This window comes from Hemicordylus capensis, chromosome 1 (genome assembly GCF_027244095.1).
Source record: "Hemicordylus capensis ecotype Gifberg chromosome 1, rHemCap1.1.pri, whole genome shotgun sequence".
NCBI classification, from domain to species: domain Eukaryota; kingdom Metazoa; phylum Chordata; class Lepidosauria; order Squamata; family Cordylidae; genus Hemicordylus; species Hemicordylus capensis.
In genome coordinates, this window is record NC_069657.1 from 75,267,386 (window position 1) to 75,280,738 (window position 13,353).

The 13,353-nt window shown below is 42.1% G+C and overlaps 1 protein-coding gene across 12 annotated transcripts in view; it reads left to right on the plus strand.

The window, feature by feature from the left end:
- The window catches only part of MIDEAS (mitotic deacetylase associated SANT domain protein), a 117,495-nt gene that overhangs the window by 39,610 nt on the left and 64,532 nt on the right, over nt 1-13,353 (plus strand). For 5 of the 12 annotated variants that reach the window (XM_053286095.1, XM_053286099.1, XM_053286105.1 and 2 more), the window contains one exon: nt 12,052-12,104. The exons of 4 other annotated variants lie outside the window; for them this stretch is intronic. The gene's annotated coding sequence lies outside the window, so the exon portion shown is untranslated. Of the gene's footprint in view, nt 1-2,367; nt 5,130-6,172; nt 6,207-12,051; nt 12,105-13,353 lie in introns of those variants that run through there. 3 more of the 12 variants (XM_053286094.1, XM_053286096.1, XM_053286100.1) reach the window with 3 other exon arrangements.

Genomic DNA, 13,353 nt, shown 5'->3' on the forward strand with positions numbered 1-13,353 from the left:
AAGAATTAGTCACCATGCCTGCAAGAACAGTAGATAAAACATAACTATCTTGCTGGTAGCTGTATTTAGGTTTTTGTCTCTCTCTCTCTTTTTTTTTTTTTTGACAGGGAGACTTCTGCATGTTTTCATGTGTGTAGAAACTTTTGTATCTGCTGAATTTGAAATCATGGAGTTGAACTTGTTTCTAGATTACTGTGAATGAAGGAAAGAGATTGAGGGACATAATCCCACTTTCTCTGTAATACTGTATACAGATAAACATATTGATTTTGAATGTGTGTGCTAGCATGCTTGTGCAAAAGTGATCCTTTATTATCATTACAGTATTTTCAGTGAGCAAAACCCAGACCAAATGACCACTTTTTTGGAGTCTGCTTATTTAACCACTAAAGCATTAGTTGTTCAAACATTACTGGGGAATTGTGGGTTCCTCGGGCTAATCCAGGTTTCCTAAAAAATAAATTGATAGCTAAGTTTCACGAAGGACAGCTTGCATACCATTGCTCATCTTCCTGTGCAGAGTGCAGCTTTAACATGTTCTTGGACACACTCATGTGCATTGTCCCACAGGCTTCGTCAGCACTGCTTGCACATCCTCCATACTAAACTGGCAGGGGCTAAGTTGATGTGGGCAGGGTTCTGTGTCGGTAAACATTTGAGAGGGGAAAAAACGATACTGTACTAAAGAAATATGACCACACGCTCGTTCCAGAAATGAGAAAATGGAGGAGCCAGTGATCTACTTGGAAAATAGGCCTCAAGAGTGGAAGCTCTTGAGTTTATGCTTCAGTGAAGTACATTCTGTCCTTTTAAAACCTTGATTAAAGGGATGGCTTACTATGTTGTCAGAATTTTATGGCAGGCGTTAGGGGGTAAGTTGTGTTTTAGTGCAGAACTCTTTTCTGAAAGATGTTAAATTTTTAGCAGTGATCTTTTGGAATTATTCTTAAGACTTTAACATGTACAGTACTCAGTGGTTGGTTAGTCCTGGGTAGAGAAAGAATTGGAGCAAGAATCAACCATTGCTTATATATCCATATTCTTATATGCATTGGTAACCTTACTTGTGAACTGTCTGATATTTTAATTCTGATTTTTTCCTAGTCATATTTGGAATGAGGAAGAGAGAAGACATTATGCTTTCGTAGGTGTGATTTGATTGGAATGACACCCTTCTATATTTTCTCTTCAGAAATTATATGCAAACTCCACAAGCTTCAGGCGTTGGGTTACTAAAGAATGAATTTGATGACAGTCTGCCTTGTCATATTGGTGTTGATAAAAGGCCTGAATGATAGCTGAACTCTGTGTCCAGTAGAGTCATTGGGAACCAACTGGGGAAATTGGCTGCAGCATTCTATGTTATAGATGCTGAACTATGATAATTTTTGGTGGAAATTTCTAATGTGAGTTTTTTGCACCTCTATTCATTTGGAATGATGAGATGGATCTGTATGCTGCAACACTCAGATTTGCTTACCCTTACCCCACTTAGATGCCTTGCCTTTGATTTCTAGTAACTGGTACTGTCTGCTAGAAAGCCAGGGTGCTAAAGTATTCACCAACCTGTTTCTTACTGCATTCCTGGGGCGTATCGTATGCACCACTACCTTTGTTACACAGAGAATCAGTGCCCCAGTTTGGGAATCTTAGTGTATTTTCAGTTCTTTGCATTTGTTTTTGAGGTAGATGGAATTAAATCAAAGTGACTCAGAGGAAAGAAGGCAACTTAAATTGATATATTTCCTGAACAAGAGCTCATGGTAACCCAATGAAAAATATCGGCTTAGAGTGGTGTTTCCCAATGAGCATGCCATGACACACTAGTGTGTCACAGGACACTGGCTGGTGTGCCGTGCTGACTCATAGGGTTGTGCACGACCCTTTTACGGGCCTTTGAACAGGTTCAAACACTGGTCGGTTTGAAGGTTTGACAGCAAGGGGTGTATGCCTTTAAGGGTGGGGGAGGGTGCACCCCCTCCCCCCGTGTTTCGCCTGCCAGGGCTTGGTTTCCTCAAAGTCCCTCAGGGTGGCGGCTTAACTCCCTGCCACCCTGTTGCCGTCTTTATTGGAAGTAACCGGAAGTACTCAACGTACTTTCAAAGGTTGGGTGCACATGTCGCACACAGGTGCATCAAGTACTTCCGGTAAAGAGGGCCATGGGGCGGCAGGGTAGTCTGCTGCCCTGAGGGACTTAGAGAAAACTGAGCTCTGAGGGTAAGTGCGCCCTCCCCCGCCCTTAAAGTTATCAACTCCCCCCCACCCCACCCGCCGCCATCGAACCACCTCCCGCCAGTTCCGTGCACATATCTACTGACTCGCTCTGAGACAGCTCCAAAACTGGAGAGTTTAAACTGCTTTTGAACCTGATTTGTGCCATAATGTACCAGGAAGGATGTGTGCTTCCCAGATAAATGGGCAAGTTAAGCATCCCACTTCCAGAGCTGGCTAATTCCCTTATGCTCAAGGAGTGACCTGTCGTTCCTGGTGCATTCTGTGGTGAATCAGCTCTAGGAGGGATACGAGAGATGGCTATGAATATGAATGGAAATTATATAAGAACAAAGAGGAGGAAGGAAAAAGTCAATAAAAATTGTGTGGCAGCTTTGTTGCCAGTGCCACACATAAAAACAGTGTGCATGCGGGCAGGATGGGGGAATCAGTGTGCCATGGTATTTTTATTCTATTTAGGTGTGCCTAGGGATGAAAACGGTTGGGGGGAAACTCACTTCACAGCAGCAATTGTGAAGTTAAAGGTCTTCTGAATATATATACAAGGATACCAAGAAAGATCATATAGCTGAAAACATGAGCCTCAAGCCAGTAGTTAGGACTGTGGGTTAAGTGCAATGAAGTTACTGGAACAAGGCTGGTAATTACTGGCCAAAACAGTGTGTTGCTGTGGGAATGGGGAGTCATTACAGGTGGACCTTGCTATATGCAGTATCATGTATCCACGAGTGTCTTAATTGACACCCAACTTCATTTTCTGCAGATACAAAAGGGTTGAAACTCACATCTGTGGTTCCTAGATGGCTGGAAATGACCTCAGAGATAATTTCTGGCTGCTATTTTGTCAATAGGAGCCATTTTGTGGCTCATTTGGGGTTAAAAAAAAAAGTAATTTCCCCCATGATTTTTCTTGGGGAAATTGGGGGTTTGGGAGTTAGGAGGGGCATTCCTGGACAGCTGGAGGGCCGTGGAACACAGTAGGCCATTTTGTTTGCCTTTTTTCATGGGTTTTCTCATTTTAGGGCCAACCATCTCAAGGAACCTAACCCCCCCATCCCATTGACTTCAATACCCCGTTATCCACAGTTCCATTATCTCCCTCAGGATGAAACCCCTGTGGATAATGGGGTTCACCTGAACCTGTATTGGTTGGTAGTCTTTGAAGTGTTTATAATGTTTGACTTGCAAAATTAAATATTTTTCTGTTTGATTTTTTCCTTTTACATACAAATCGGGCTTTAAATATGTTTGATTTGATAAAGGGTCATGAACTGAGTTTTCAGAGTAAATGTAGTCTTTTTAATGTGTGTATTGAATTCAGATTCCATTTTAAACTAAGATCTTTATAAAAGGACACTTACTGTAACAGAACATTTAACACTTAAAAAAAACCTCAAGTAAAGAAAATGATTTTTATCAGTGGTGCTTCCTGAAGCCCTGCAAAATATTTCAAAAGGAACTGATAGATATCCTGGAATACTATATGAGTGTCCTTAGATTGCCATAAGGGGAAGTACCTTTCCTGCTTGCCACAAATGTAGGGCATTTGTAAATAAGGTGCAGGACTGGGGTAGTGCATATGGTGAGCAAGGTTCAATGTAGAACTGAGGTCTGGTTAACAAGAAACAACTTTTCTTAGCCTTAGCTGCTGCTGTTTTACAGAAGACTGTTGGATGTGCACAGAGACACTGTAATTATTCCTGGTTGTTTAAAATAATGAACTTGAATTTTAATGTTTGCTGTGTTCATAGCCGTATGGATGCACTCATTCAGCTTCAGATGTGGTAGACTTGGATTTCAGGTTTTTTATGACATCTGAATTGACCTGCAGATCACAAATGCAGTCATTTGTCCTAATTTAATTTCTGGCTTTGCCATGGAGATGGAACACTTGGCTTTAGATGGCTGATTGTATTTGGTCATAAACTTAGAGCCAAGCAGAACAGATATATAGGTTACAAAATAGTGCAGTGTCATTCCACAGTCTGTTAATCTGTTTCATAAATAGCTACTGTATAGTAAGATGGAGAAAATGATGTAGGTAAGGAGAACGTAATTGTCCTGGTTAGTGTTGGACTAGGACCGGGAAGACCCGAATTCGAATCCCCATTCAATCATAAAACTCACGGGGTGACTCTGGGCCAGTCATGTATCTCTCAGCCTAACCTACCTCACGGTTGTTTTGAGAATAAAAATAAGCATGGACACCACTCAGAGCTCCTTGAAGGATGAGTGGGATATAAATGTGCGAAATAAATTCTTCATGGGAAACCTATTCGCCCATATCTACATACTGAAGCAGTTATAATCTTGGATGGTGCATCCCTTTTCTTCTTTATGGAGATGAGGTTGATCTGCTCCTTAAGGCATAAGGAGTTAAATGTTTGGATGGTGCTTTGGCAGTGGACTCGATGCAGTTTTACTACTACTACTACTACAACAAATACTTATATTCGACTTTTCAACAAAAGTGCTCAGACTGCATAGAAAAATAATTAGATGGTTCCTTATCCCCAAAGAGCTCACAATCTAAAAGGAAATATAATAGTTTTAGTTGTCATATGCAGAAGAAAGTCCCACTGAGTTCATTGAGACTTACTCCCAGATAAGTGTGACTTCAGCCTTACTGTAAAATATATGCATTTGGTTTAATCCAGCCAAAGTTAAGTACACTTAGGACCCATTGTTTTCAGTTGGTGTTTAGTTGTAAATCAATATGACTCAGAGGGGCTTCACTTTAGCTGAAGAGTATATCTATTATATTCAGTTAACTATATTTTTGTGTGGTGGCTGGTGCTTTATAATGTGTGAAGAATCTTTGCATTCCACTAAACTGTGGCCTTCTAATTTCTTGATCAGAAATGAACTGACTGGCTGAATCCTTCAAAGAAGTTGAGGTAATAGAACAAGCAGCAGAAAGCAGTAATAGGCTCACTTTTAGTTCCTCCATTTGTGGGACTTGTTTGCCTTTTGCTCCTAAGGTATATTATTGTGGACTTATAGATACCCTTGTGGCAGTTATGAAAATCCCTTTTAAAATCTGTGATACAACTAAGACTGTGTCCTTGTGAACGTTGTACATTTGCCAATGCCACCATAATTTATATAGAATGTAATTAAATCTGTACAGCCCTTCTTTCCTTGGAGATACTTTCAAAGCATCAGTAGGTGCAGAACATTACTACCTGGACTCCTGATTATTTGGTTGCGGGGGATATATGAGGTGTAGCTCATCACATCTACAGCTTATGTTGGTTTCAGGTTATTTCTGGATGGTGTTCAGTTTACAGATTTTTAAGGTTTGAAATATAGTCACTTGTGAGGCGCCCTTTTATTCTGAGCATCTTAATGGACATTTTTAGTAGTTGGTACTATACTTGATAGTAGAATCAAAATGTAAATTTCAGGGAGAGATAGGCTGTTATGTTTAATTTCCCCCTGTTAACTGAGTAAAGAGGCACCTTTTAAAAGTGGTGATTTTCTTCACTGAGCAGTGGGAGAGCAACTGGCCCCATCCAACCCCCGTGCACAGACACACACACACACACACACCCCACCTCCCATGGTCCTCCTTCAACCTTGTCTTCAACCCAGACAAGGAGGTGGAAAGCTCAGCAATCTTCCCGGCCGGGGAGGGGGGAAACGGGGTGGAGGGCGCAGCAGAGACTGTGTGCCCACCAGAATCTTCTGCGCAGGGGCCTGGGATTTAGTGCGCGCATGCATGCACCTTAGAGGGAACAGTGGTGCCAATAGTGAATCTGCTTAGCCTTCAAATTCTAATCCACCAAACAGAGTACAAGCTTAAGCCTGCCTTGTTTCTCACCCTTGGCCCAGATACTGATTTGTACTGAAGTGGAAAGTCCAGGAGGGAGCAGAGATGACCTCTGCCGTGTAAATACTCTGCTACAGTCTGGCAACTTTTGTGGACTCCTCTGCTGCCCCCTTCCCTCAAAAAGAAAAAGAGAGAGAGAGAGGTGATTACTTGGGAGGTATCTCTGGTTTCCCAAGTTTTAGCTTGTTTTTGCTAGTTTTATTTTTGCTCTTGGTGGAAACAGAATTATTGTAGTAGCTACATGAACACAAGTACAAGAATAACTTATGGCCAACTCCATGTTATCCAATTCCAGGGCCTGCTGCAGTCCCTGCATGGTTTGCGTAAACATACTTTCTGTTGCTAGCAACTACCTTCCTGGCAGCTCCAAAGAGAAGAGCCTAAAATAGCCTAGTTAACAGCTCTCAATTGTTAGCAGTTAACCAGTTTCCAAAAGGCAAAAATATGTATGTTAATGTCAGAATTATATAGATTATCTTCTTCTGGTTCTGCTTATCATACCAGACTCAAATTACTGGCGTTTCTCATAACAATCCATAATGCTTCTGGCTCACTTAAGCAGATCTCATTTGTCAGAGTAATTTCTAAAACATCAAGTAGTTAGACAAAACAAACCCCACAAATCTAGTTCTGCTGAAATGCAATCTGTGGTGCTGCTTTCCCATTCTCTAGAACTAGAAGGCTGGACCTCTCTGCCACCCCATCTTCCCCACCCTTTCCCTTCCCATTGTGTTCTACTTGCTGCTTGTTTTCCTGTACACAATCTTATAATGATCTTCCCTCCTCCATTCATATGACATCACCAAAGTTTGCATCTGCTGTCAAGTTGAGATTGATGGTAGGATTTCCCAATTTTTACTTTTGAGCAATGGTCAGTATAAAGATTGCTACCTAATCCCCCCAATGGCACCTACCAATTGTTTGTAATAAATAGTCTTGAGAGATTTGCTTCTTATTCAAAATTCTGGTTTGTTTTTGCAGCAATACCTTTTACAAATTCTACAGCACAAAATTTTGCAGCAAATTCTGACAAAGTTTCCTGAAGCATTAAAAAAAATTGCACTCAGGTTTGCAAGCAGTTTTTACAAAAAGTGCGTAAAGGGGGAGACAGGTTACGTTGACATGTCACTTTAAATACACAGAGCCCTTTTGTGTAAGGTACTTGGCTGAATGCCACTCTGAGTCACATTTGTTGCTACTTTGACCCTCTAATGCCACCATACTGTTCCTCTTTCTAACCTGCCAGTTGCTAGAGCATGTTAAAGGGGTTGAGAGGAATGACAAAAGTGGTGGCATTGAAATGAAGAATAAATAAGGGTAAGCCCACACATTTTTGTTAGATGCTAGAAGAGTAGGTGTTGTGCCAAGTTGGGGGTAGGGCTGGCACCCCTCCCCTTCCTAAAAGCTGTGACTGTTGAATAACTAAAGAGCAGCCTAAACTATGTTTCATAATTTGTAATGCTTTAGTTCCCCTCTCTTTGCAAAAACAAGTATTGCGGTGGCAGCTGTGGAGTTGTGAAGCAAAAAAGGGAAACAGTATTAGGATCCGAACTTCTTTTTCCCCTAGATGGTGAGGGGATTCTGATATAGGGGAAACCCAGGTTCAAATTCCCACTCAGACATGGAGTTCACTGTGGGGCAAACAAATGCAAGATCTCTCTGGTTCAGTTCATTTTTCCAAGGTATGGGGAGGGCATCCATATTGCCAGGGGCATGTAAGAAGTGAAATATTTCCGACCAATCCACAGTGATAACCTGGAGGCCTATGGTTATCTCAGTCTTATGATCAGGCTTAGTGACAGGCATAGACCAACACATCAAAACATTTAATAGGTTTAGTGAGGGTCCAATTACATTTTGGGTTAAGTACATCTTCGCATTTACATGCATGTTTTTCTTAAAACTAACACCCAGATTGGAACCTGCATGGGTGGTGGTGGGGCTTCAACTTTCCACCTCAGCATGTCCTCAATCCACCCCCCGTCCCCCAATAGGCACCAGAAATAGTGGATTTTCCCCATAGGGTAAATAGAGGCCCCCTACGAGGAGTACACAGATGGGGGGATCGTGGTAGGGACAGAGTTAAAGCCCACCACCAGCCCATTCCATGGACCCCTTCAGGGGTTGGGCACTGATGTGAGTGCTATTTAGATTAAAACAAAGCAAAGCTAGCATGTTGGTGTGAAGCACATGCTTAACACAGTGTCTAGTTTGACTCTAAAAATAAAGGGCAGTTATCCTGTTAGCCAGTGAGTATTGACTACAGCTTCAAGCTACTTTCATTTATGGAAGCCGTGTTGGCCAAGGCTTAGGCGTAGAGGTTTCTGGTGCTCCAGGACAGGAGTAGGAGGATCTATGAACCTGGCTATAGCACTGTGTAAGTAAGGCCTACACTCCATGCCTGCCTTTCCAGCACTGCTGCAACAGTGAACTACAGGTAAACACCACATGCACATGGTTTTGCAGCTTGAGCTTGACTTGTGGCATATATATCGGACACCATTGTACTACGAGGATTATCTATATATCGAGAGAGAAAGGGTGAGTCTAGACCAGGCCTGCTCAACTTAGGCCCCCTGCAGTTTTTGAACGACAACTCCCATAATCCCCAGCCACAGTGGCCAATAGCCAGGAATTATGGGAGTTGTAGGCCAACATCTGCAGGAGGGCTGAAGTTGAGTAGCCCTGGTCTAGACTTCCTGAATACTTTTAACTTACAGACAGATCACCAGGATTCATTGTGGTGGAATGACTTTAGCTCAGGGATGTTCAACCTTGATCCTCCTGCAAATGTTATTCTACAACTCCCATAATCCCTGGCTATTGGCCACTGTGGCTGGGGACAGTGTTCCCTCTAAGACGTGAGCATGCTAAAAAGTTTTTGGATGTCCGCTCAGTTCATTTTAGATCCCGCTGAGGTTGAATCAGGAAGGCCCCATTCTGAAATGCAGTATGCACACACTGCCTTGATACTGCCGCCCAGAACAAAACTTATTCCACACAGAGATGAGAAAAATTAGAGGGACCATTCATTGGGAATTATGGGAGTTGTAGTCCAAAAACAACTGGGGGGGGGGCTAAGTTGATCAGGCCTGCTTTAGCTGGTGTGTGGGGTATGTCTGTCTGTCTGGATAGTGGATGATATTCCTTGCCTCCCCCCTGCTCCCCATTCTTTGGTTTGGCTAGTCTGTACCTTTTGTACATAAAGTGCAGAATATTTTTAATAAAAGTTTCCTCCTCCTCGCTCAAACCTCCAGTGTTTAGGAAGGCTGTGCTGTTGTCATTTCCCACTTCAGAGAGCAGTGGGTGGTGAGTGGGAGGAAAAAGTCGGATTGAAGGCAGTCTGCAGGAATTTTAATCATGCTAACTATTCACAAGGCTTGAATTGGTTGAATTCCATTAATTGGATTGATGTGCCCATGTGGTTAGAGACAGGCTTGATGTAGACAAGAGGATATGCAGTGAATTTTGCTAAGATTTAATTTAATGCATACATACATGTACAAGCCTACCGTTCACTTCTAGAGCTCTCAGCAGTATCTGTCACAATAGATGGCAGCTTCATGATGTGGACAAACCTTCACAAGACAAGAACAGTAAACTGCTCACTTGTGACCTTTCCTAAGGCTACTTCCTTAATGCCACATACCAAATCTTGATTATACAGTGGATGAGTGGATCACTTTTATACTGCAAAATTGGAAGCCTTTGGGACAGTAACGAAGCAGAAGAAATCATTTCCAGCAGGGTGGATTTGATTTAAATCAAACTGATTTAAATCATGATTTAAATCACGATTTAAATCACTAGCAGGGTGGATAAAAATAAAAAAAATCCAATTTAAATCAAAAAAATCTGATTTAAATCAAAAAAATTGGATTTTTTTGATTTAAATCGGATTTTTTTGATTTAAATCGGATTTTTTTAAATTTCTATCCACCCTGCTAGTGATTTAAATCGTGATTTAAATCGTGATTTAAATCGTGATTTAAATCGTGATTTAAATCGTGATTTAAATCGTGATTTAAATCAGTTTGATTTAAATCAGATCCACCCTGATTTCCAGTAAGATGCAGACATCTGAAGATTTCACTTTGGTTCCCTTTTTATTGTTTTGCTGGCTTTTTTCAAGTGGATGCCTTTTATGTGGTGCTACCCTTAGAAATGCTTCTGTAGTCAGATGTGAGCTTGTGAGATGCTCTGTAAAAATCAGTCTTGATTTGCATTTCAGTTCTTCAAATTCTGGCTGCTTTTAATCAGGAGGTGAAGCTTCGAAAAATAGCTATATTTTGCCTGTACTAACTGGAATAATTAGTTTTATATTCTTGTTAATTGTAATACTTAGTATTTGTATAGTGCTTTTTAGGTGTGCAAAGTGCTTCATATATATTATGCAACAACCCTCTTGGGTAAAATTTCCTCCTTTTCTGTGGAGTGGAAATTGAGGCCAAGGCCACCTAGTAAGTTTATGGCAGAGTTGAGATTTGAACCATGGAAGTCCTGATTCATAACTCAACCACTATGTTACACCATCTTTGTTCTTCCATCTTTATGAATGTTACTCTTTTAGACTGATAATGCAAAAGACCTGTGTTAAAAAACCCTTGACTTAGTTCTTCAACTTTGAGCCTGCTAGCATCCCATGTGAGTACATGAAGCTAATTTACACTTACCAGCAGGGGTGTAGCTACAATTAAGCAGATGAGTTCAAAGAGCCCAGGCCCACCAGCTCCTGAGAGCCCCCCACCCAGTTCAATTCCTCCCTATTTTCTTCATTATGTCCCTCACTCTCAGGAGCCGCCAGGGAGAGGGGCGAACACAGGCCCCCTCTTCCCTAGCTACGCACCTGCTGGCCAGGTTCAACAAATGTAAACCATAGTTAGACTTGACTCACACATTTCCCATCCCTTTCATGCACAAGGAGATGAATCTAACAGCTCTTCTTTCTAGTGTATACCAAACCATTTGATTGGTCCAGGTAATCTGGCAGTGCAAACTCTGGCTGGCAGCAGCTCTTCAGTGCCTTGAACGAAAGTCTTGCTCTCAGCCCTGCTTCCTGAAATCATTTGAGCCTGTAGTCCTTTGTATCCTAATTCAGTGTTAAGGTATTGTACTAGGCAGTGGTCCCTCTAATTTTTTTCTTCTCTCTGTGGAATGAGTTTTGTTCTGGGCGGCAGTATTAAGGCAGTGTATGCACATCTGCATTCAGAGTGGGGCCTTCCTGATTCAACCTGAGTGGGATCTAAAATGAACTGAGGGGGGACATCCAAAAACTTTTTAGCATGCGCACGCCTTAGAGGGAACAGTGGTACTAGGACTGTTTACCTACAGCTGTGTGGGCTTTGGATTTTTTTTTTTAAAAGTAGAGAAAGGCTGATCTGGAATCAGATGTAGCCTCTTTGAAACTAATGGGACTAATGCACAAATGCCAGGCTTCAGCTAGGTACCTCATCTGACATTACAAAAATTCTAAATATTTTTGGTATTTCTCATAAAGCTTTGAGCTGTTTAAAGAGGCAATTTGTAAATTTGAGTGACCTCCAAAGAGTAAATCAGTAAGCGGTGGATTTTCCTGTCAACTACTAATCTCCTGTGCTGAAACCATTCTCCTTCCATGGCCAATGGAGCACACTGCTCGGATTGAAGCAATGCAGATATTTGATCCAGTCCTGATGTTGATAACACAGTAAAACAGAATTGAAATAAGGGTAGGCATCCATTCCAGACTAAGTCCTATTGATACTGAGTCACTGAATCATGATCTGTCTCTTTGAATTCAGTGATACTTAGTTGTGACTATTTAGTCTGGATACTGCCCATTAGAGTCAAGTGAATTTATTACAAGCTTGCAAGTAAGTCTTAAGAGTTTACCAGGGATGGGTTGGGGTTTTTTTTTGGTTTTTGTTTTTTTTTTTTTTTTTTTTTGCTTGCCTGCCTGACCATGCATACCTTTCTGCCTTGTAAACAAAGAGTTTCCTTTGTTTTAGGTTGCAAATGCATCAGTTCCTGGCTGTCTGGAAGTAGATCTTCTTTGCCACAGGTGAGGAGGCAAGGGGCTATTTACAAACTTGGTTTATTGTCCCGACATACTTTGAGCCCCACCAAGTTCTGGGGCCAGGGAGGGAAAATGTGAAAATCAAGTGACTTGAAAACTGGCATATTGTCTCATAATATAGTCTTTAGAGTGATTAAATTGAATAACATAATGCTAAAATGTTAAATATATTTAAACTACTAATCTATATATGTGGTCACTAAGAGTCAACACTGACTTGACAGCACTTAATCAATCTCATCTACTGGTTACGCTAGGTTTTTGCACACTGTATTTGATAAGTATTTTTAAAGGAAGAAGCCCTGTTGCTTGGTTGGACTAACTTATAAACCAGTTTAGGGCTGCAGTCCTGTACACACTTACCTGGGAGTAATTCCTATTGAACTCAGTGCATAGGATTGTGCTGCATAGGACATTAAGGGGCTGTATAACTTTGTGCTCACTTGTGATGCGAGATATAAGTGGAGCAGCAGATGAAATTGAAGAGAGGGGAAAACTGCAGGAGGCTCTCGACAGATGGATAGGCAAATGGAGTTTAATGTTACTTTGTGTGAGTTCATGAACTTGGCTTTGGAAATAGAACAGATATGTGCAGGCTGAATAGAAAATAATATTGGAGAGGAAGAGGACTTGTGCAGTGATTCATTTTCAGGGCAATCTTTGAAAGTTTTCTAAAGTCATGTAAATATGGGACAGTTAATGTGAAGGGAATACTAATGAAATGGCAGACCTTTAAGAAGGCACTGAAATAACTAGGTTGTGGTTTATTTCTTACTAGCCAACCTGCACAGAGCATCTGTGCGCTCTTTGGGGCCAGCTGTCCCCCCGCGTCCCACTCTCTCTTGCCCCCCTCCCTCCCGCTCCCAGCGCCCAGCCGTGGCCGCCGCCGCCTCCTTACTTGGAACGGGACCCTCCGCCAGCCAAGGCCGCCTGCTCCTCCTTAACTGGGATGGCCTGGCCAGGCCGTCTCGCCGCCGCCGCCTCCTGGTGGCCAGCCGAGGCTGCCGCCTCCTCCTCAGCCAGGACGGCCTGGCTAGGCCAGGCCATCCCACTGCCGCCACCTCTGGCCGTTTTGCGGCCCGCTGCCGCCGCGCCACCACCACCTCAGTTTTTTTCTTTCTCCTCAGCTGGAACTCTTGCAATGTGTCACGAGAGTTCCACCGCCAAATTCAGGACACGTGTGCCGGCTAAGAGAATTAATTATATAGATTGTATATGCCATCCTTTCTTTTTC